Source organism: Sesamum indicum, linkage group LG4, assembly GCF_026168435.1.
Source record: "Sesamum indicum cultivar Baizhima isolate 11 linkage group LG4, ASM2616843v1, whole genome shotgun sequence".
NCBI lineage: Eukaryota > Viridiplantae > Streptophyta > Magnoliopsida > Lamiales > Pedaliaceae > Sesamum > Sesamum indicum.
Window position 1 is genome coordinate 8,284,794 of NC_142660.1, and position 22,498 is coordinate 8,307,291.

At 36.3% G+C, this 22,498-nt stretch overlaps 1 pseudogene; it reads left to right on the plus strand.

The window, feature by feature from the left end:
• The first annotated feature begins 11,324 nt into the window (after nt 1-11,324).
• On the plus strand, nt 11,325-11,944 carry LOC148788389 (secreted RxLR effector protein 161 pseudogene; annotated as a pseudogene).
• The last annotated feature ends 10,554 nt before the right edge of the window (nt 11,945-22,498 follow it).

Consider the following 22,498-nt stretch of genomic DNA (forward strand, 5'->3'; position numbering starts at 1 on the left):
TTTTGGATTTTAGTATATTGTTAAAATTAATTATATATAAATTAAATTATATAATAATAATTTAAACGAAAAAAAAAAAAAAGCAAATTTCCCAAGTCGGGAAACAAAATCCCGACTTCAAGTCGGGATTCAGGATCCCGACTTGAAGTCGGGTTTTAAGATCCCGACTCCAAGTCGGGATTCAAAATCCCGACTTGAAGTCGGGATTTTGTTTCCCGACTTGGGAAATTTTGCCTATTTTTTTGAATATTTAATGACGATTCAAATCGCGACTCGTCATGTTTTTGTTATTCTTTTAAAAATAATTATGATAAAATAATTTTTTTTTTTATAATAAAAAAATAATTAACTCTGGCATGTGGGCTATCACACCTCAACCCACTAAACATATACATATATATATATTTATGTATTGAAAAACTTCAATTAAAATTTGTAAAGAGTGCAGCTTGAAACAGAAATAAAAAACTGGAAATGCAGGAAGGGAGGTGGGAAAATGGAAGAAGAGAGCAGATGAGGGAGAAGAATTCTTCATTCATAAAAAACATAACGTTCCCATTACAACCATCATCTCCTTTTACAAGTTTGCAGCAAGGAAAACAACAAAAATAAGACTGAAACTTCATTAAAAATCCTGACAAAAAGGCAAACATTGTCCTCCCCTTCAAGTTCGCCATTGGTGGTTGTCCTTTGTCTGGAACCCAGACCAAAAAGCTCGTCCAACGGCCTGCTGCTAGGTCGAGCCCCCAGACACTGCCACGTGTCCTCCTGTCTGTCCAATTTGGGCAGCTGAAACCAACGAGGAAATCCCCAATTCTTCTTTCTGTCAATGTTGCCCTAACTGCTTCAAAACGACGCCGCTTGGCACGCCCTCTTTTAATTTATAGAGAGAGAATTGAGAACATGGCATGTGGGCTATCACACTTCACCGCCTCAACCCACTTAACAAATATATATATTTATGTATTAAAAAACTTCAATTCAAATTCCAAAGTCCTCAAAATCCAAAATCACTGTAGGTTCTTCCCCTTCAATTCAACCAAAGAATCTCACCCAATTAGCTTATATAGTTTATATATATATATATATATATATATATATCTCAATAGATAGAGTACATATCCTCACACACGCACATTTATATTTACACACACATTCTGCTGCGACGAAAATAGGTACGGAAATCTTATATTTTAATTTATATTAGTTTTATAAATTATATTTTTAATTAATTCATTTACTAAATGTAATTTATATTGACTAATATAATATTTAATAGGAAAATTTTATGAGTTTGACTATTTAAACTAGGGTTGAATCAAATATCCCATTTAATTTAAAAATATTATAATTGGTTAATTAAATTACTAGATTCGTTAGATTTAATTATTATTATAGTTAATTTATTCAATTCCATTGGGTTTATTAACCAAATGCATAATTACACATCTTCTTATTTAATAAAATTATAAAACAACGAGAAATTGATAGAAAACTTATAGAAATCTTTGAAAAGTGTATTTAAGAAATATTAGGATAGAATATTTGAGAAATATTATAGCTATCGAAATAAAATATGAGACTTTTATAATAATTTAAGCTAGAAATTTTATTGAAAATGGTAGTTATAATAATACGAGGGGTTTGATAAAACAAACTCTGGTGAACAAATAGATGAGTTAAATATATACTTGAAAAACTTATAAAGTCTAGTTATTTAAAAGAGGATGGAACGGTGGGTCGAATTTCGATATAAAAAGAATATTAAAAAATTGGTGAAAAATATAGAAATATTAATTAAATATATTTTATTCAAAATTTATGATACGTACAATGTATTAATTCTGAATATAGTAATCTACTATAGGATGCGAGGATAAAAAAGAGAGTTGAGTTGCTCCGCTCCCTCTATTAATGTAACCACTTGAATTTGAGGTAAGTATAGTCTATTTGATTTATATGTATGGATAATATATATAAATATTTGTATATTTATATATTTGTGTTGTATATTTGATCGTGAACCATTGTTTATTTGTCTGGATTGTCTTGTTGTTATATGGAGTTATCGTTATATGTTTATATGAGGTTATAGTGCAAGAAAATAGATATATATGGATATATGTATGTACTTGTATTATATACTTGATCGTTAATCGTCGGTTATTTGTTGGGTTATATCGTTATTCTATGAAGTTTTCGTTATGCGTTATTTGCGATTATGTGTAAAATAAAGATTGATGGATTATTGTGTTATATTATATTGATTGTTGAACGGATTGAGTGATAACCCATCAATGAAAAAATAATTATTGGATCAAATTAAATGCTGAAAATATTGTTGAATTGTGGTGAAAAGATGGCTTACCTAACAGAGGCATATTCAATGGTTTAAGATGATTTAATTGATAATAAGTTGTCGGCTGTCATGAAAATGTGAATGATGACGTGATATATAATATTGAAAAAAAGATATAAAGCTAGGTGCCAAGGCACGAGGGTATCGGTGTAGTCTCGTGTAGTGGGAATATCCTGTGCTGATAGCTATACACTGAGGTGGTGTGGCGATACTATATTCATTATAATATCCTGTGTTGGTATTGCTACACAGTGGAGTGGTGTGGAAATATCACATTTGACGGGTATTCTATGTTGTATATTATATGATATTGATTGAGATTTTGATGGTCGACAAAATCATTGAATGATGTACCCTAGCTTAGGTAAGCAGGGCCCTAAGAATATAAACGATAAGTCTTATGTGATGTCGTGGACTAATATATGATAATGAGTATGTGTTACTTCTATATCTGTTGTTATTGTATGACGAATATTTATTTGATGGTGTGGTTGTATTTTACTTTACGTACTGCATCTCTATCTATAGACTAATTAACTATACTTACTGAGTTGGCAGCTCACCCCTCACCATGCATTTTTTTTTAGAGGATAGGCCATAGTGACTAGACGATCATTAGTATTAATACGAATTATAGTTCTATTATGCTTCATTTTTAATTTACGTACTTTTATATTACTGCTTCCCCTTGCGCGTTCCCGGGCCGATCCACTCGTATTTTGCGTTGCTTTCAGTTTCGAGGTCTTTGACTTGGAACATTTCAGACTAACCCTCAGAAGTTGGTTTCATAGCCGCCATTCAATGCGCAGCCTAACTGCATGGGTTATCTGTTGTGACGTCAAAACAGTGCTTGATGTAATTTGGTAAGCACAATAGATATATGAACCAAAGACGAATACTTACCATATCTGTCGGGATAACATCGCTTAAATAATGATTACTTGAATGGTTCTCAAAACTACCAATCTAATTGGCTTTTGATCACCTATTCCCGCATAAAAATAGCCATGCCCATTATTTTAAGTCCATTGAAAATTCCATGGAACGGAATAAATGGCTAGCGAATTGTATCTTTGTAAAGCGCACTTCTAGCCATTTCGGAGATCTCTTTATTTGGAATAAAGAGAAATATGCCTTGTAGATAATAGAACGTATTTAGAAAAATTCTTAATTATCAAAGAAGGTATATTTATATGAAATATAATTACTTGGAAAATAATTATGATTATTATTACACAAAAAAATCCCCTCTTCTTTTTCTTTTGCACTCGGCCGCCCCTTCTCTCTCTAGCATTAGGTGCGTTTTTCTCTTCTTTGCTAGAAATGGTGGCTAGAAAGCCAATTGGATTGGCAGCTTTGGAAACCATTTAGCAATCTTTATGAATGTGATATTATCTTGATGAATGTAGTAAGCATTCATCTGTGGCACCATGTGTTTGTTATGCTTACTATTTACGTTAAACGGTGTTTTAAAGTTACAACAAATGCCCACAGACCAATTGAATAACCCATGTAGTTGGGCTGCGGATTGGATGGCAGCTACAAAACAAACTTTTGAGGGTTGGTCTGAAACGTTCCAAGTCGAGGACCTTGAGATTGGGCATCGAGAGTCCTATAGACACTTGCACTAAGTATTGCATTCATTGGATAAGTGCCGTATTTCATCGACGACAAATATGGGATGTCTATGCAATTTTAGTGGATTAGTTAACAAAGTTGTTAGCTGATTGAACTGACTCGCGGGAATCATCATATGGAAGCTTTGGAGGCTTGGTCGGTATGACTTGAATTCCCGACTACAATAGTGCAGGATTAGTCCTTGGACTTGAGGAATCATGGCAGTTGCATGCATATGATGGTTATATCTTGGATCTAACAAGAGATGACTGTGTCTTCGATGTGGTTATTATAAGCTTTTTTCCAGCGTAGTTGGATTATGTATTGAGGATGGTGGATTTCAAGATAGAATCTGTCCCCTATCAGTATATGATGGATATATCTCCTATGCGCTTTGAAATTATTTAGACTCTCTAAATCTATGTCCATAGTGATTGGTCGAAGAGAAAATAATTTTTTTTGTCGATCAATAGAGTAAAAGCATCTCAAGTATTCAACATAGTTGTTTGGTCCAAGATGAAAACCCACGCCCAATTTTATACCCTAGACTAAGGCCGAGAGATGGTTGACGAAAGGACCGTACCTGTATGGAACTCGAGAGCCTAAATGTTCACGCCAACATTCATCTAGTCTCTAGTGTTATGGACCATTGCTAGACGACCACCATGGTCACGGGCATTTCTGATTAATGGTTAATTAGAAATAATTAATTAAATTAGATTTAATTAATTATTTGTGTTGGACACAATGTCCAAGTCTAGCTGAGGGTGAATCTAAAGAGTCACGCACAAATCACTACGGAATTGGTGGAATTAATTTTGAATTAATTGGAGAAGAAACGAATTAATTTAGTTGGATTAAATTAATTCAAGTAGAATATATATAAATGATTGGATCATTTATTTAATAATCCATTTGATGAATTGCTTAAGAGTTAATTAATTTTAGGTTTAACACCTTTAAATTAATTAGATTAGTTTATTTGGTTTGACTTAATTAATTGATCAATCAATTAATTAGAGTTTGAGCTTAGATTTATTTAATTGGATCAAATAAATCTATAGACTTAGTTGGGCTAGAATTGATTTAATTAATTATTGTCCAATGGACTTTGGTTGGGCTTAATTTAATTTAATTAAATCAACCCGATTCATACTTGAAGTCCGAGCCCATTTGAGGGAGGTTGGAGCAAGTTAAGAAGGAGTTGAAATTACTCACCATGATGAAGATAATGGAGTGGTTATTTCATAACAATTGAAGTTTATATGCATGTGTGTGTATAGGTTGTCTTGGAGGAAAACTTGGTAGTTATTGAATTTTGAATTCAATTGTATGTAATATACAAAACTGCACACATATCATCTATAACCAATAACCTATGCCACGAAATTTGCTCTCTTTTCTCTCCAAAAATATTCTCATTTCTATTCTATATTGAATTGAATTCAATTTAGAACATAAAACATTCCAAAAGCACTAATCAATAGTGTTAGTTTGGAGTTATTTTTCTTTTTGTTCTTTTTTCTATCTAGCAATAGAAAAAGAACTATATCTCTTCCTTACTGTAGTGTGGACAAATTAGAGGGGTTCTAATTTGGATTCAAAAGTGAACGGAACAGGAGAATTGTAAAGAGAACAATGCACGTTGCTGCTCAACCATAGAAACAAAAAGGTAAAGTTTAATTTTTTGTTTCTCTGCTTTTTGTTTCATCCTCTAGCCACTTGTCTAGCATGTTTATTTATTCATTATTATGCTTTTGACAAACACCGATCGCCCGAAAATTTCAAAGGGGGCACCCCTTTGATTCGTTTTAAATAATTTTTTGTTTCACGCTTCCGCCGCGTTACCCGGCCATACCAATTCTTTCATTCTTCTCTTCTAGCAAAGAGGCTGTAGAGATCCCGACTCTAGTATGGTGCAGACGAATTAGAGGGCTGCGACATTGGAGCCTCAAGTGATAGTGAAAAATGAAGGTATCATTTTTTCCTTTTTTTTTTTTTGGTTTTGGTGATATTACATTAGCCCCATGTTCGTTTTTATTTTAGTACATTGAACGCCTGGGAACTCCAAAGGTACACCCCTTCGATTTGTTTAACTTTTCCATTTAATTTTCATTTTTATGCGTTTTCATTTATTGTTTCCACTAGTGTGTTCCTGGACCGTACCATGTGATCCCTTTACCTTATTCAGTACAGTTGGAGTATGCAGCGAGGACAGTGAGTTCCAAAAAAAGGATCTGTCCCTTGACAGTATATGACTGAGGTATCTACTACAAACTTGGAGATGCGTTCACGTTGTATGAATTTGTGGCCACAGTCGTTGATCGAATAGGAAAGGAGGTTCATATGTCGAGAAACTTGGCATAACGCTATCTCAATTATTAAGCATAGACACTTAGTCCAGGATGGGAACCGACACCTAATTCCATGCGTTAGACTAAGGCCGGGAGAGGATAGACGGAAGGACCGGACCCGTATGGACTCGAGAGCCTAAATGTTCACACGGCAATTAACCTAGTCTCTAGTGCCATGGACAGTTGCTAGACAGCCACACATAGTGACAGGCTTTCTTGATTAAGGGTTAATAAAGAATTATTAATTAAATTAAATTTAATTAATAATGGTGTTAGACACTAGTCCAAGTCTAACTGAAAAGTGAACATAAAAAGTCACACACAAATCACCGAAAAGAAACAAGGAATTAATTTGAAATTAATTCCTCAAATAATTGGATTACTTACAATGAGAGATCCATTGGATGGAAAAAGGTTCAAAAATAAATTAATGGCATTAATTTATATTGAGCTTGTCCTTATAATTTAATAAGTTGGATCTTATTAAATAATAAAGATAATTTGCGCATATGTATGTAATTGGATGAAAAACAAGTTGGGCTTGATTAAATTGGATTTAAATAAAAATTCATTAGGCTTGTATTTTTAAGAGTAAAAATCCCCCAAGCTCAATTGTTTTGAGCCCATGAAAAATTCTATGGAAGAAAATAAGTGACTAGCAAATTGCAATTTTGAAAAGTGCAATTCTAGCCAATTTCAGGGATCTCTTTATTTGGAATAAAGAGAAATGTACCTTGTAGATAATAGAATGTATTTAAAAATATTCTTAATTATCTAAATAAAATACACATATATATAATATAATTCTTTGGGAAATAATTATGATCATCATTACACAACAAAAATGTCCCCTCTCTTCCTATTGCACTCGGCCGCCCCTCTCTCTTGCACTAGGTGCAATTTTCTTCTCTTAGCATAGAGGATGTAGAGATCCCGACTACGGTGTGGTGTGGACGAAGTAGAGGGTTGTTGTGTTGGAGTCTTAGGTGAAATCATTTTGTAATAGCATAGAGCAACCTTAAATTGACCATTGACTCACTACGGGTTCAGTGAGTCGCATAGGTTGGGCTCGTGATCATCCCACAGGGGTACACTTAACTACATTGCATGCGGTGATTTATTTATTGCTTTAGCATTTGATGTTATGCATGCAACATAATTATGTGATGAGGTCTCGGTCTAACAACTCAAACATTAACTCTCACTTGGTTGGACCAAGTTAAATAGTAGGCCCAAAATGGACTTGGATCAAGATTGTCTTGATCTGTCCATGCCTTCCTTCCACAGCAATGTGGTGAAGGAGCTACATTATTCAAGTGTGGTCTCACGAGTCGTGGCATACTTGGAATAAAGGAAAGCTGAACCATTGTTGTAAACAAAGCACATGTTCAGTATTTTCCTGTCTCATGAGTCGTAGGGTGCGACGACTGAAGTGTAATTTGATTTATGGGTCGCGCCTAACATTGAGTAATATAATTTGCTTGGAGTCCTCGGGATCATGTGAAGGGTGAGGCCAAAATATCTTAGGAATCTCATGGAATGAGAATGACATTGGTTGCCTCCCACAAGGCCTTTTCCATGTAAATCGTAAAAGTGGGGCATGGTAAACTGTTCTTGTGGATCCCAAGTCCCGAAGCCCCACTTGAGAGTGGTGGGCTTTCGTATAAATAGTGGAAGAGTTAAAGACTAAAGATCATGTCTTCAACTTGTCAATATTATTACTATCGTCTGCTGATTTCTGTTTTAATTCTATCGTGTAGAATAATTTCTAAGAACCCCTTAAACTTGATAATGGAGATGAATAAATTTAATGGAACGAACTACAAGGATTGGTTTTGAAATCAAAGGATTGTCCTACATTTTGAGAACCAAGGCTATGTATTGGTCAAGCCGCTCCCAGCGACCTTGTCGGAAGGGTCCTTGCCTGAAGAACGTGTGACGTTTGAGAAGTGGCATGAGGACAACCATAAGGCCGCAACATCATATAAGCTTCGATCACCAATGACATCTAAAAGCAATATGATAGGCTGGAAGACGTTCCCTTGATAATGCTTCGCATGAAGGAAGTTTATACGATTCCTGATAGGCATATTAGATATGACGCTACTAAAGCATTTTTCGGGACAAAAATGACTGAAGGATCTTTTGTGCAAAGTCATGGGTCAAGATGCTATCCCTCATGGAGAAGCTCGAAGACCTCAAAGTTGGGCTTAACAATGGCACGAAAATTGATGTGATCCTCCAGTCACTTTCTCCCTCCTATGACCCGTTGAACATTAACTACAACATGAATGGACTTGAGAAGTCTATTCATGAGTTAATTAATATGCTAGTCCAATACGAGGCAATGACCCACAAGTCTGTGCCTGTAGTATTGATAGGAGAGGCTTCAACCTCCAAGATGGAAGGCAAGAGGACCAGATGCTGGAAGGCAAGAGGACTAGAGGCTAGAAGTGGAAGAAGAGAAAAGGGAAGGTCGTCGCAGCCACTGCTACACTCCAAGCGCCCTTGTTGCACAGGTGGGAAAGGGAAAAGGGAAAGGGAAGAATGATTCATAGCGGTTGAGGGCAGATGATGTTTGCATTCATTGTCGTGAAAAGGGGCATTGAAAGAGGGAGTGTCCACAACTCCTCTCCAACCCAGCTACATTTGTGATTGAAGTAAATTAACTAATTCTCCTTCTTGGTATTGGATACGGGCTATGGAGCTTACATCTGCATTAACTTGCAGGTATTGGAAAGAAGCAGAAGACTACGTAACGATGAGATGGTCCTAAGGCTCGGTGATGGCAAGGCCGTTGCTGTAGAAGCCGTGGGAACCTTCAACTTAGCTATTAGTATCATATTTGGATAGAATTAAAGAACTGTTACTATGTATCGAACATGATCAAAAATATTATTTCCATTCCTGTTTTAGACACTGAAGATTATGTGTTTAAGATCAATAAAAATAATTCTTATTTGATGATTGATGATAATTTTCATCTATTTGGTACATTAATGAATGGGTTTTACATTCTCTAATAGTCAAATTGGGCTAATGACTGCCCAACATAAATGAAAATTAGATTATCTTGAAAAACGCACAGATTTGCATGCAAGGTTAAGTCATATATCCATAGAAAGAATGAGGAAGTTGGTAGAATCAAGAGTAGATGACTTGGGCAAACTATCAACTTGTGAGTCTTGTCTAAAAGGAAAAATAACCAAGAAAACTTTTGTTGAAGAAAGCGTGCTTGCCACTAGTATGTTGGACGTAATCCACATAGACGTCTATAATCCACTAAATACTCTGGCTAAAGGAGGATACTCGTACTTCATAACCATTACCGACGATCACTCACGGTATGATTATTTTTACCTTATGAGGTACAAGTCTGAGGCCTTTGGGAGGTTCAAAGAATCCAGACTTGAAGTAGAGAATCAAACTAGCCGTAAGAGCAAAGCCCATCGGTCAGACCGAGGTGGGGAATATTTAAGTGGCGAATTCATGAATTATCTAAAAAAAGTAGAATTCTCTCTCAATGGACTCCTTCTAGAATGTTACAGCTTAACATCATGGCAGAAAGGAGGAATTGAACACTGTTGGACATGGTTCAATCTATGATGAGTTTTACCGAATTGCCCTTATCCTTCGGGGGATACGCTTTTGAGGCAGTAGCCAAATTGCTCAACATGGTGCCGTCCAGAGTTGTGCCCCAGAGGCCATATGAGATACGGCAAGCCTGCTTCCTACAAGTACTTGAGAGTATTGGGTAGCCTTGCATACGTCAAGAGGCTAGTGGGAGACAAACTAGAATCAAGATCTACTCCGTGCAATTTTATCAGTTATCCGAAAGAAACTGCACGGTATTATTTTTATGACCTATCGGATCAAAAAATATTTATCTCGAGGAACGCAGTATTCTGGGAAAAGGGCTTTCCCATAGATAGCCGACGTGATGAGGAAATGCTTGAAGAGTCAAGTGAGATACCTCATCAAAATAATGCAACACCATCTATACCTACGGTTCCCAATACTACTGCTCCAATTCTCCGTAGGTCAACTAGGATATCGCAACCTCCCGATAGGTAAGGATTCTTAGGTTTGACTCGCCAATTGGATGGTGATCTAAGAACGTACGAAGAAATGATGTCTGACATCGACTCGGATAAGTGGCTTGAGGCCATGAAATCAGAAATGTACTCGATGGGTTCAAATCAAGTTTGGACCCTCATGGATCCACCTGAAGGCGTTAAGCCAGTTAGTTGCAAATGGGTCTACAAACGTAAGCTTGGAGCTAACGGGAAGTTACTGCCTTCAAGGCTAGGCTCGTGGCAAAAGGATACACCCAACGACCTGGGGTCGACTTTGAGAAAACTATTCGCCTGTGGCAATGGCCAAGTCGATTTGGATACTGCTCGCCATAGCAATATGGTATGACTATGAAATATGGCAAATGGACTTGAAACGGCCTTCCTGAATGGTTTTGTTAAGGAAGACATCTATAAGGATCAGCCAAAAGGTTTCACCTCGCGAGAGAAGAGCAGAAAGTCTATCGTCTCCGAAGGTCCATCTATGGCCTCAAACAAGCTTCTGAAAGCTGGAACACACGTTTTGATGAAGTCATACGGGGATATGATTTCACCAAAAATGAATCTGATCCTTGTGTATACAAAAAGATAAGTGGGAGCTCAGTTACATTCCTTGTACTTTATGTTGATTATATCTTGCTCATTGGGAATGAAGTCAAGATATTGGAGAACATAAAAAGCATGGTTGTTGCACTCAATTTTCCATGAAGTATATGGGTGACGCTTCCTACATCCTTGGCATCAAAATCTACAGGGATAGATCCAAAAGGATGTTAGGATTAACCCAATCCTCGTACATTGAGAAAGTCTTGAAGAGATTCCAGTTGGATAACTAAAAGAAAACGAGGATTCCTTCCAATGAGGCATGGGATTAAGATGTCAAAGAAACAATCTCCTAAGACTGATGAGGAACTCAAACGGATGTCGGACATCCCATATGCTTCAGCCATGGGCAGTATTCAGTATGTTGTCCAATGCACTAGGCCTGATGTTGCATACGCTTTAAGCGTAACGAGCAGATATCAGGCATGTGCTGATGAAGCACACTGGAGTGCGGTCAAGACCATACTTAAGTACCTAAAAAGGACTAAAGATATGTTCTTGATCTACGATGGTGGAGAATTTATAATGGAAGGCTACAACGACACTATCTTTCAATCGGGCGATGATGATGCCATGTCTCAATCAGGTTTTGTATTCAAGTTAAATGGTGGTATGGTCACATGGAAAAGTTCCAAGAAAACTACCATAGCGAATTCCACTACGGTAGCTGAATACATAGCAGCTTCAGAAGCAGCTATGGGAGCAGTTTGTATAAAAAATTACATTCAAGAGTTGGGTGTAGTGCCTAGCATTACCCATCCGATAGTTATCTTTTGTGATAACAACGGGGCAATAAACAGGCAAAGGAACCGAGATCTCATCATCGTTCTAAACACATTCTTATATGCCACCATTTACTTAGAGAGATGGTAAGCCGAGGTGACGTGTGGATGGACCGAGTGAACTCAGTAGAAAACACAACAAGATCCACTGACTAAACCAGTGTCGCAAATTGCTCATACTCAACATCTTGATAAGAGGGGTTTGAAGATGATGGGTGATTGGATTTAGGTCAAGTGGAAGATTATTAGAATAAATTACTACAAGATAATCAGATTGCCTAAGATATATTTTATTCTGACAAATTAATTGATATCATGTAATATTATTTCAAGTGAATAAAATGAGTATTCTCTTATTTTGGCATCCACTTTGTTGGACTCATTTTGTATGTTTACTTTTTTACTTAAATATCACAACAAAGCCCACAGATCGATTGACAATCGTGCAGTTGGGTAGCGAATTAGATGGTGGTCATGAAATCAACTGCCACAAGATGTCTGAAATATTCCAAGTTGAGGACCTCGAGAATGGACATCATGAGTTCTTTAGAGACTTGCACTAAGAGTCGCATTTAATTGAAGAGCACCGTGTTTCATCGGTGACAGACGCGGTGCGTCTATGCAATCTTGGGGGGTTGATTTACTAGGTATCGAATCAACTGAACTGACTCGCAGGGATCATCATATGGAAGTTTTGGAAGCTTGGTCGGTATGACTTGAATTCCTGGCTTCAATATTACGGAGTAGTAAAGAATCGGTATGGCCCAGGAACGCGGCGGAAGCATAAAATAAAATAAAGTATTTAAAACGGTTCAAAGGGGTGTTCCCTTTAAAATTTTTGGGTGTTCGGTGTTCATGAAAAGCATAATAATAAATGAAATAAGCATGCTATACTTGTGGCTAAAGGATGAAAAAAAGCATAGAAATACAACATGTAACTTTACCTTGTGTTTCTATAGTTGAGCAGTAACATGTGTTTTTCCCTTTACGTTCTCCCGTTCACTATAGGATCCAAATTAGAACCCCTCTAATTTGTCCTCACCACACTAAGAAATAGATATAGTTCTTTTTCTAGCTAGATAAAACAAAGAACAAGAAGAAAAAATAACTCCAAGCTAACACTATTGTTTAGTGCTTTTGGAATGTTTTATGTTCTAACTTGAATCCAATTCAATGTAGAACAAAAAGGAGAACATTTTTGGAGAGAAAAGAGAGCAAATTTCGTGGCTTAGGTGGTGGTTATCAATGATATGTGTGTAGTTTTGTATATTACATACAATTGAATTCAAAATTCAATAACTATCAAGTTTTCCTCCAAGGCAACCTATGCACACACATGCATATAACCTTCAACCATGATAAAATAACCACTCAATTATCTTCATCATCGTCAGGAGTTTCAACTCCTTCTTAACTTACTCCAGCCCCTCAAATGGGCTTGGACTTCAGGTATGGACAGGGCTTGATTTAATCAAATTAAATTAAGCCCAACCAAAGTCCATTGGACAATAATTAACTAAATTATTTTTAGCCTAACTAAGTCCAATGATTCATAATCCAATTAAATAAGTTTAAGCCCAAACGCTAATTAATTAAGCCAAACCAAATAAATTAATATAATTAATTTAAAGGTGTTAAGCCGAAAATTAATTAATTCAATTAATGAATTCTTGAGCCATCCATCAAATGGATTATTAAATAAATTATCCAATCATTTATATATTCTCCTTCAACTAATTTAATTAAATTAATTCATTTCTTCTCGAATTAATTCCAAATTAATTTCACCAATTCCAAAGTGATTTGTATGTGACTCTTTAGGTTCACCCTCAGTTAGACTTGGGTATTGTGTCCAACACAAATAATTAATTAAATCTAATTTAATTAATTATTTTCAATTAACCATTAATAAAAAATGCCCGTCATTATAGGTGGTCGTCTAGCAATGGTCCATGAAACTAGAGACTAGGTGAATGTTAGCGAGAACGTTTAGGCTCTCAAGCTCCATACTGGTACAGTCCTTCCGTCACCATCTCCTACCATTTGTCTAGGGCATGGAATTAAGAGTCGGTTCCCATTTTGTACCAGGCAACTATGCTGAGTACTTGAGATGTACTATTGATCGACAAAGAAAATCATTTCCTATTCGACCAATCGCTATGCCCATAGACTTAGAGAGTCTAAACCATCTCAAAGCGCATAGGAGATATATCCATCATATACTGATAGGGCATGAATTCTATCTTGAAATCCAGCATCCTCAATACATAATCCGACGACACTGGACAAGGCTTATAATGATCATATAGAAGACACAGTCATCTCTCGCTAGATCCAAAATATAGCCATCATATGCATGCTACTGTCATGATTTTTCAAGTCCAAGGACTAATCCCTGTACTATCGGAGCCGGAAATTCAAATCATACCCACCAAGCCTCCAAGGCTTCCATATGACGATTCCCGCAAGTCAGTTCAATCAGCTTACAATCTTGTCAACTAATCCACTAAAATTTCATAGACATCCTATGTCTGTCGTCGATGAAACACGACACTCATTCAATGAAACACGACACTCATTCAATGAATGCAATACTTAGTGCAAATCTCTATAGGACTCTAGATGCCAGTCTCGAGATCCTCGACTTGGAATGTTTCAGACCAATCCTCAGAAGTTGGTTTCATAACTGCCATCCAATATGAAACATAACTACATGGGTTATTCAATTGGTCTGTGGGCATTTGTTGTGACGTTAAAACACCGTTCAACATAAATAGTAAGCACAACAAACACATGGTGCCATAGATGAATGCTTACTACATTCATCAAGATAATATCACATTAAAAAAGATTGTTAAATGGTTCCCAAAACCGCCAATTCAATTTGCTTTATGGTCATCATTTCTAACAAGTAGTCCTCAGGCTTAAGGAAATACGGCAGTCACGTGCATACAATGGTTGTATCTTGGATTTACGAGAGAGGTGGCTGTCTCGTAGACACGATCATCATAAGCCTTATCCAGTTTAGTCGGAGTATGTAGTAAGGACGGTGAGTTCCAACAAGAGGATCCATCCCCTATAAGTGTATGACAGGAGTATCTCCTATGCACTTGGAGATGCGTTCATGCTGTATGAATCTGTGGCTACAGTCGTTGATCGTTTTCTATATCGAGAAACTTGGCATAAGCGATCTCAAGTATTAAGCATAGACTCCTAGTTTAGGATGAAAATCGACACCTAATTCCATGCCCTAGAATAAGGCTGGGAGACGGTTGCTGGTAGGATCGTATCTATATGGATTCGAGAGTCTAAATGTTCACACGGCAATTCACCTAATCTCTAGTACCATGTACCGTTGGTAGATGGACACCCTTGGTGATGGGCTTTCTTGATTAATGGTTAATCAAGAATTATTAATTAAACTGGATTTTATTAATAATGGTGTTAGACACTAGCCCAGGTCTAGCTTAAAGGTGAACCTAAAGTATCACACACAAATCACCTGAAAGGAACAAGGAATTAATTTGAAATTAATTCCACAGGTAATTGGATTACTTATAAAGAGAGATCCATTGAATGGAAAAAGGCCCAAGAATAAATTAATGGCATTAATTTATATTGAATTTATCTTTATAATTTAATCAGTTGGATCTTATTAAATAATATGGATAATTTGGGCATATGTATTTAATTAGATTAAATACAAGTTGGGCATAATTAAATTGGATTTTTATTAAATTGAATTTAAATAAAAATTCATTGGGCTTGTATTTTTAAGGGTAAAAATCGGCCAAGACCAAGTATTTTGAGCCCATGGAAAATTCCATGGATGAAAATAAATGGCTAGAATTGCAATTTTGGAAAGTGCAATTCTAGCCATTTTTGGGATCTCTTTAGTTGTAATAAAGCAAAATATAACTTGTAGATAATAGAATGTATTTAGAAACATTATGAATTATCTAAACAAGATATATATATATATATATGAAATATATTTATTTGAAAAATAATTATGATCATCATTACACAACAAAATTTTTCCCTCTCTACCTATTACACTGTCACTCGGCCGCCCCTCTCTCTTGCACTAGGTGTAATTTTCTTCTCTTCTAGCAAAGAGGACGTAGAGATCCTGACTTCAGTGTGTGGACAAATTAGAGGGTTGTTGCGTTGGAGTCTTAGGTGAAGAGCATTTCAAATGATCGTGAAAAACGAAGGTCTCATTTTTCACTCCTTTTATTTTTGATTTTTTACAATTTCAACATCAGCCCCATGTTCGCTTTATTTTATAGTTCATCGAATGCCCAGGAACTCCAATGGTACACCTCTTGGATTCATTATTTTCGCGTTTAATTTGTGTTATTATGCCTTTTATCTACCGCATTCGCTAGCTCATTCCCAGGCCGTACCACGCGACCCCCCTTTCATTCCTGCCTTCAAGTCCTCAGGTCTCTCCACAAAGGATAGCATTTAAATGCAGTGATCGTGAACCGACGATCCTTCAGCCATCTTAGTGCCAAAGAATGCTTTAGTCGCGGCATACCATATATGTTGATTAGGCACTATGTATAAATCTCACAGGCGCACCATGATTAAACTAGCATGATCCAGTCTACCATAGTATTTTCAGAGTTCATTTTTGTTATATACGCTAGTATGGTACTTCGAACCTTCCAATCATTATCATGCTATTTCTTGAACGTCACACGTTCTTCAATATTAGAGTCTTCTGGGGGACTGATTCAGAACATAGGTCTGGATCTCAAAGTCCAAAATAATTTTTAAGCTCCTCAGCCAGTGTTTGTAATTGTTTCCATTCAGTTTGTTAGCCATAAAAATAAAAGTAAGTGGATTCTTAGACATGATTTGATCTACATCAAAATAAAAGCAGAAATTAACAAATCTTTCTTATTATTGAATATAAGTTATGACATGGTCTTTAGTTATAGACTACTCCTACTATTTCTTCAAAATCCCATCACACTCAAATTGGGTATTTCGAATATGGTTTCCTAATGGGCTTGAGGTCTACGACAATAATTATCCATGCCCTACTTTTACGATTCACACGAAAATTACCTCATGGGAGGTAACATTTACCATTCTCATCATATGAGATCCCCAAGATATTTTGCCTCTCTTTTTTCATGATTCCAAGGACTCCAAGTGAATCACACTATTCCACGTTTGGCCCAACCATTCAACCAAGTGAATTATTTCTATTATCACCCCCACAACTCGTGAGACAGGAAAAGAGGAAAATAATTCTCTCGTTCATAACAAAAGTGTAGCTTTCCTTCACTCCAAACGTGCCAAGACACGTGTGACCACGATAAGAGATGAAAGTATCATCCATACCACAATGTTATGGATGGATGGCTTGGACTTACTAAACCTTTTAATATTTCCATTATGGGCCTAATATTATACTTGGACAATCCAAGTAAGAGTTTAATTATCTTTAGACCAAGACCTCACCACATTAGTATTTTGCCTGCTTGTTGTTTCAAAAACAATAAATCATGTATAGCATCACATGTAATAAACCTAGCATGCCCCTGTTAGTATGATCACAAGCCCGTTCCTGTGCAACTCACTTAGTCCATAGTGCATCATTGGTCTTTCTAATGGTAGGTCTTATGCTATTACAGATTATTATAACCCATTACACTTAATGGGCCTTCTTGGACCCCATCTCCATGGACGACCTTTCTTACAAGTCATTTTACAATGAAATAAAATGTCTTACCTCCCTAAGCTACTTTCATTACAATTGAAATTATAGAAACCCCAATAATAAGTTGGGGGGAGGTACATAAGAGGGAGAAAGAATGCCTTATGATTTCTAAGCTACAAAACGAGAAAGGAGAAGAATAAGAGGCACGTAGGCTCAAGCCCAAATAGAATGCAATACCAATCACATGGTTCAATGGGCTTTGTGATCATCCTTTAATTCATTTATCACTAAACAAATAAAACACATTTCATCATATCACATGTTATAAAATTGTGCATCACAAGTGTCAAGAGATATCTAATATCATATAAGCTATAATTATGCAATAAAAATACATGTTGCTCCTTCACAAGGAATTGCATTTAATAATGAAAACGAACACCTTTTATTTCCAGCAAACACCTTAATCCAGTTAAAGTTTTCCAAAAATAATCTTGACTAAATTCAAGTTTTGGACACTCCAAAATAATTAAATCAAAATCATAGAAATATTTTTCATAAAATTAATAAATGTCATTTTGCAAGGAAAAATCATATTTAACCAAAATTGGAAAATAAAAAAAATAATTTTAATGATTTAGAAAATCCAAAAAAATTGCAAAAATCACAATTTTCAAAGTTATACCGCGTTACCAAAACGATTTCGGGCACGCTGTCGGGCGCACTGGCCTTGCTGCAAAAACGCACCAGCAACTACGGCACCCAGGTTTTGAATCTGGGTCATAGGAGTGGAGGAAGTTAGGCCACAAAGATTTTTGTTTATCCTTCCTTTGCTTTTATTATTTGAATAAAAAAATATTGAATCATAAAAAATGCCTTAAAACATTTTTAGAACATCACATGATATCCAAAAATTAAAATACAACACAACATATTTTCTATACATGATACATAAAAAAAAAATATGTAAATCATGCTTTCATCAAAATTAAAATAACTTGAAAGAATTGGTATGGCCCGGGAACGCGGCGGAAGCGTGAAATAAAAAATTATTTAAAACGGTTCAAAGGGGTGTTCCCTTTGAAATTCTCCGGCTTCGTTATTTGTGAAAAGCATAACAATAAACCAATAACAGTGCTAGACAAGTGGCTGGAGGATGAAACAAAAAACATAGAACAAAATTGAAACCTTACCTATTGTTTTTATAGTTGAGCAGCAACATGCATTGTTCCCTTTACGTTCTCCCCTTCAATTTAGGATCCAAATTAGAACCCCTCTAATTTGTCCACACCACACTAGGAAAAAGATATATTTTTTATTTTATTGCTAGATAGAATAAAGAACTAGAAGAAAAAACAACTCCAAACAAACACTATTGATTAGTGCTTTTAGAATGTTTTATGTTCCAAATTGAATCCAATTCAATATAGAACAAAAGGAGAACATTTTTGGAGAGAAAAAGGGAGCAAAATTTCGTGGCTTTTGTTGTTGGTTTTGCATGATATGCGTGTAGTTGTTGTATATTACATACAATTGAATTCAAAATTCAATAACCACCAAGTTTGCCTCCAAAACAACCTACACACACACACATGCACATAACCTTCAGCCATGATGAAAATAACTACTCCATTATCTTCATCATGTTGAGGAGTTTCAACTCCTCCTTAACTTGCTCCAACCATCCTCAAATGGGCTTGGACTCCGAATATGCACCGGGCTTGATTTGATCAAATTAAATTAAGCCCAACCAAAATTCATTGGACAATAATTAATGAAATTAATTTTAGCCCACGTAAGTCTAAAGATTTATTGAATCCAATTAAAGAAATCTAGCTCAAACTAATTAATTGATCCAATTAATTAATTAAGCCAAATCAAATAAATTAATTCAATTAATTTAAAGATGTCAAGCTCAAAAAATTAATTAATTCTTGAGCCATCCATCAAATGGATTATTAAATAAATGATCCAGTCATTTATATATATTTTTCTTGAATTAATTTAATTCAATAAAATTAATTCATTTCTTCTCGAATTAATTCCACCAATTCCATAGTGATTTGTGTGTGACTCTTTAGGTTCACCCTCATCTAGACGTGGGCATTGTGTCCAACACAAATATTTAATTAAATCTAATTTAATTAATTATTTTCAATTAACCATTAATCAGAAATGCCCGTCAACATGGGTAGTCGTCTAGTAACGGTCCATGGCACTAGAGACTATGTGAATGTTGACATGAATATTTAGGTTCTCGAGTTCTATACAGGTACGGTCCTTCCATCGATCATCTCCCGGCCTTAGTCTAGGGCATGTAATTGGATGTCGGTTCCCATCCAAGACCAGACAACTATGGTGAATACTTGAGATGTATTTACTCTATTGATCGACACAGTAAATCATTTCCTATTCGACCAATCGCTATGGCTGTAGACTTCGAGAGTCTAAACCATCTCAAAGCGTATAGGAGATATATCCATCATATACTGATAGAGGACAGATTATATCTTGAAAATCCACTGTCCTCAATAAATAATCCAACTACATTGGTAAAAGCTTCTAATGACCACATCGAAGATACAATCATCTCTCTCCAAATCCAATATATAACCATCATATGGATGCTACTGTCATGATTCCTCAAATCCAAGGACAAATCTTGTACTATCGGAGCCGAAAATTCAAGTCATACCGATCAAGCCTTCAAGGCTTCCATATGACGATTCCCGTTAGTCATTTCAATCAGCTAACAACTTTGTTAACTAATCCACTAAACCTTCAAGGCTCCTCTAGCGTTCGGCCCCTTTGCCTTTTGCTTGTGAGGTCAAAGCCTCCCCTACCTTTCAATCATTGCCTCATACTGGAAAATATGTTTGTCAACTCATGAAGGTCTTCGTCAAGCCCATTCATGTTATAGTTCACGATAAACGGGCCAAAGAAGGGAGGAAGAGACTAAAGGATCACATCAATGTACGTCTCTTTTTCAAGATCAGCCTTAAGGCCTTTGAGCTTCTCCACAAGGAAAACCATCTTAACCCTATGCAGTACAGAAGACCCTTCAATCATCTCGACACTGAAAAATGCTTTTATCACAGCATATCTAATATGCCAATCCAAAATTGCATAAACCTGGCTCATGCGGAGCATTATTGATTGGACATCATCCTGCCTATCGTACTTTTTTTGGATGTCATTGGTCATTGATGCCAGTACGATATTGTGAACCTTCCAATTATTCTCATGCCACTTCTCGAACGTCAGACGTTTTTCGCATGTAGACCCTTTCAGCAATGCCCGAGGAAGAGACCTATCCAGAACATAGGTCTAGTTCTCACAATCTAGGACAATCTTAAGATTTCGTAGCCAATCATTGTAGCTTGTTCCACTGAATTTATTAGTCTCAAGAATTGCAGTGAGTGGATTCTTAGACAACTACATCAAATGTAAACAGAAATTTAGTAGATTATTGTAATATTAAATATCAAGTTTATGACCCGTCCCACTATTTATTGAAAAAACCCAGCATTCTCAAGTGAGGATTTTGGAAAATCATTTCCTAGTAGGCTTGGATTCTACAAATACAATTCTCCATGCCCCGCTTTTACGATTCACATGGAAAAAGACTTTATGGGAGGTAACCTATACCATTCTTTGTTAGAAATGGTGACCAGAAAGCTAATTGGATTGGCAGTTTTGAGAACCATTTACTAAACTTTATAAATATGATATTATCTTGATGAATGTAGCAAGCGTTCATCTGTGGAACCATGTGTTTGTTGTGCTTACTATTTACATTGAACGGGATTTTAACATCATAACAAATGCCCACAGACCAATTGAATAACCCATGTAGTTGTATTGCGCATTGGATGGCAGTGATGAAACCAAGTTATGAAGTTTGGTCTGAAATGTTTCAAATCGAGGACCTCGAGATTGGGCATCGAGAGTCCAATAAAGACTTGCACTAAGTATTGCTTTCATTGGATGAGTGTCGTGTTTCATCGAAAACAGACATGGGATATCTATGCAATTTTAGTGCATTAGTTGACAAGGTTGTTAACTAATTGAACTGACTCGCAGGAATTTTCATATGGAAGCCTTCGAGGCTTGGTCGATATGACTTGAATTTTCAGCTCCAATAGTGCAGGATTAGTCCTTAGACTTGAGCAATCATGGTAGTCGCATGCATAGGATGGCTATATCTTGGATCTAGCGAGAGATGACTGTGTCTTCGATGTGGTCATTTTAAGCTTTTTCCAATGTCGTCGAATTATGTATTGAGGACGGTGGATTTCAAGATAGATTTCGTCCCCTATCAATATATGATGGATATATCTCCTTTGCGCTCTGAGATGGTTTAGACTCTCTAAGTCTATGGCCATAGAAATTGGTCGAATAGGAAATGGTTTCCGTTGTCTATCAATAGAGTAAACGTATCTCAAGTATTCAGCATAGTTGCTAGGTCCAAAATGAGAACCGATGCCCAATTTCATAACCTAGAGTAAGGCTGAGAAATGGTCGCCCTATCTTTTAGGCTCTCAAGTCCATATGGGTTCGGTCCTTCCATCTACCGTCTCCCGGCCTTAGTCTAGTGTACAAATTGGATGTTGATGTTTATCCTAGATTAGGCGTCTATCTTAATACTTGAGATCGCATTACACCAAATTGCTCGACATAGGAACTCTTTTTTCCTATTCGACCAATGACTGTGGCCACAGGTTTATAGAGCGCAAACGCATCTCCAAGTACGTAGGAGATACCTCTGTCACGTTTTGACAGGGGACTGATCCTCTTCTTGAAACTCATAGTTCCCGATACATGCTTTGAGTGCACTGGACAAGACTTATGATGACCATGTCTAGGATACGATCACCTCTTGCACAAATTCAAGATAGAGTTATCACATGCATGTGACTGCCATGATTCCTCAAATCTGAGGACTACCTTCGTACTGTTAGAGTTGGAATTTGAATCGTACCGATCAAGCCTCCAAGGCTTCAATATGACGATCCCCGTGAGTCAGTTTAGTC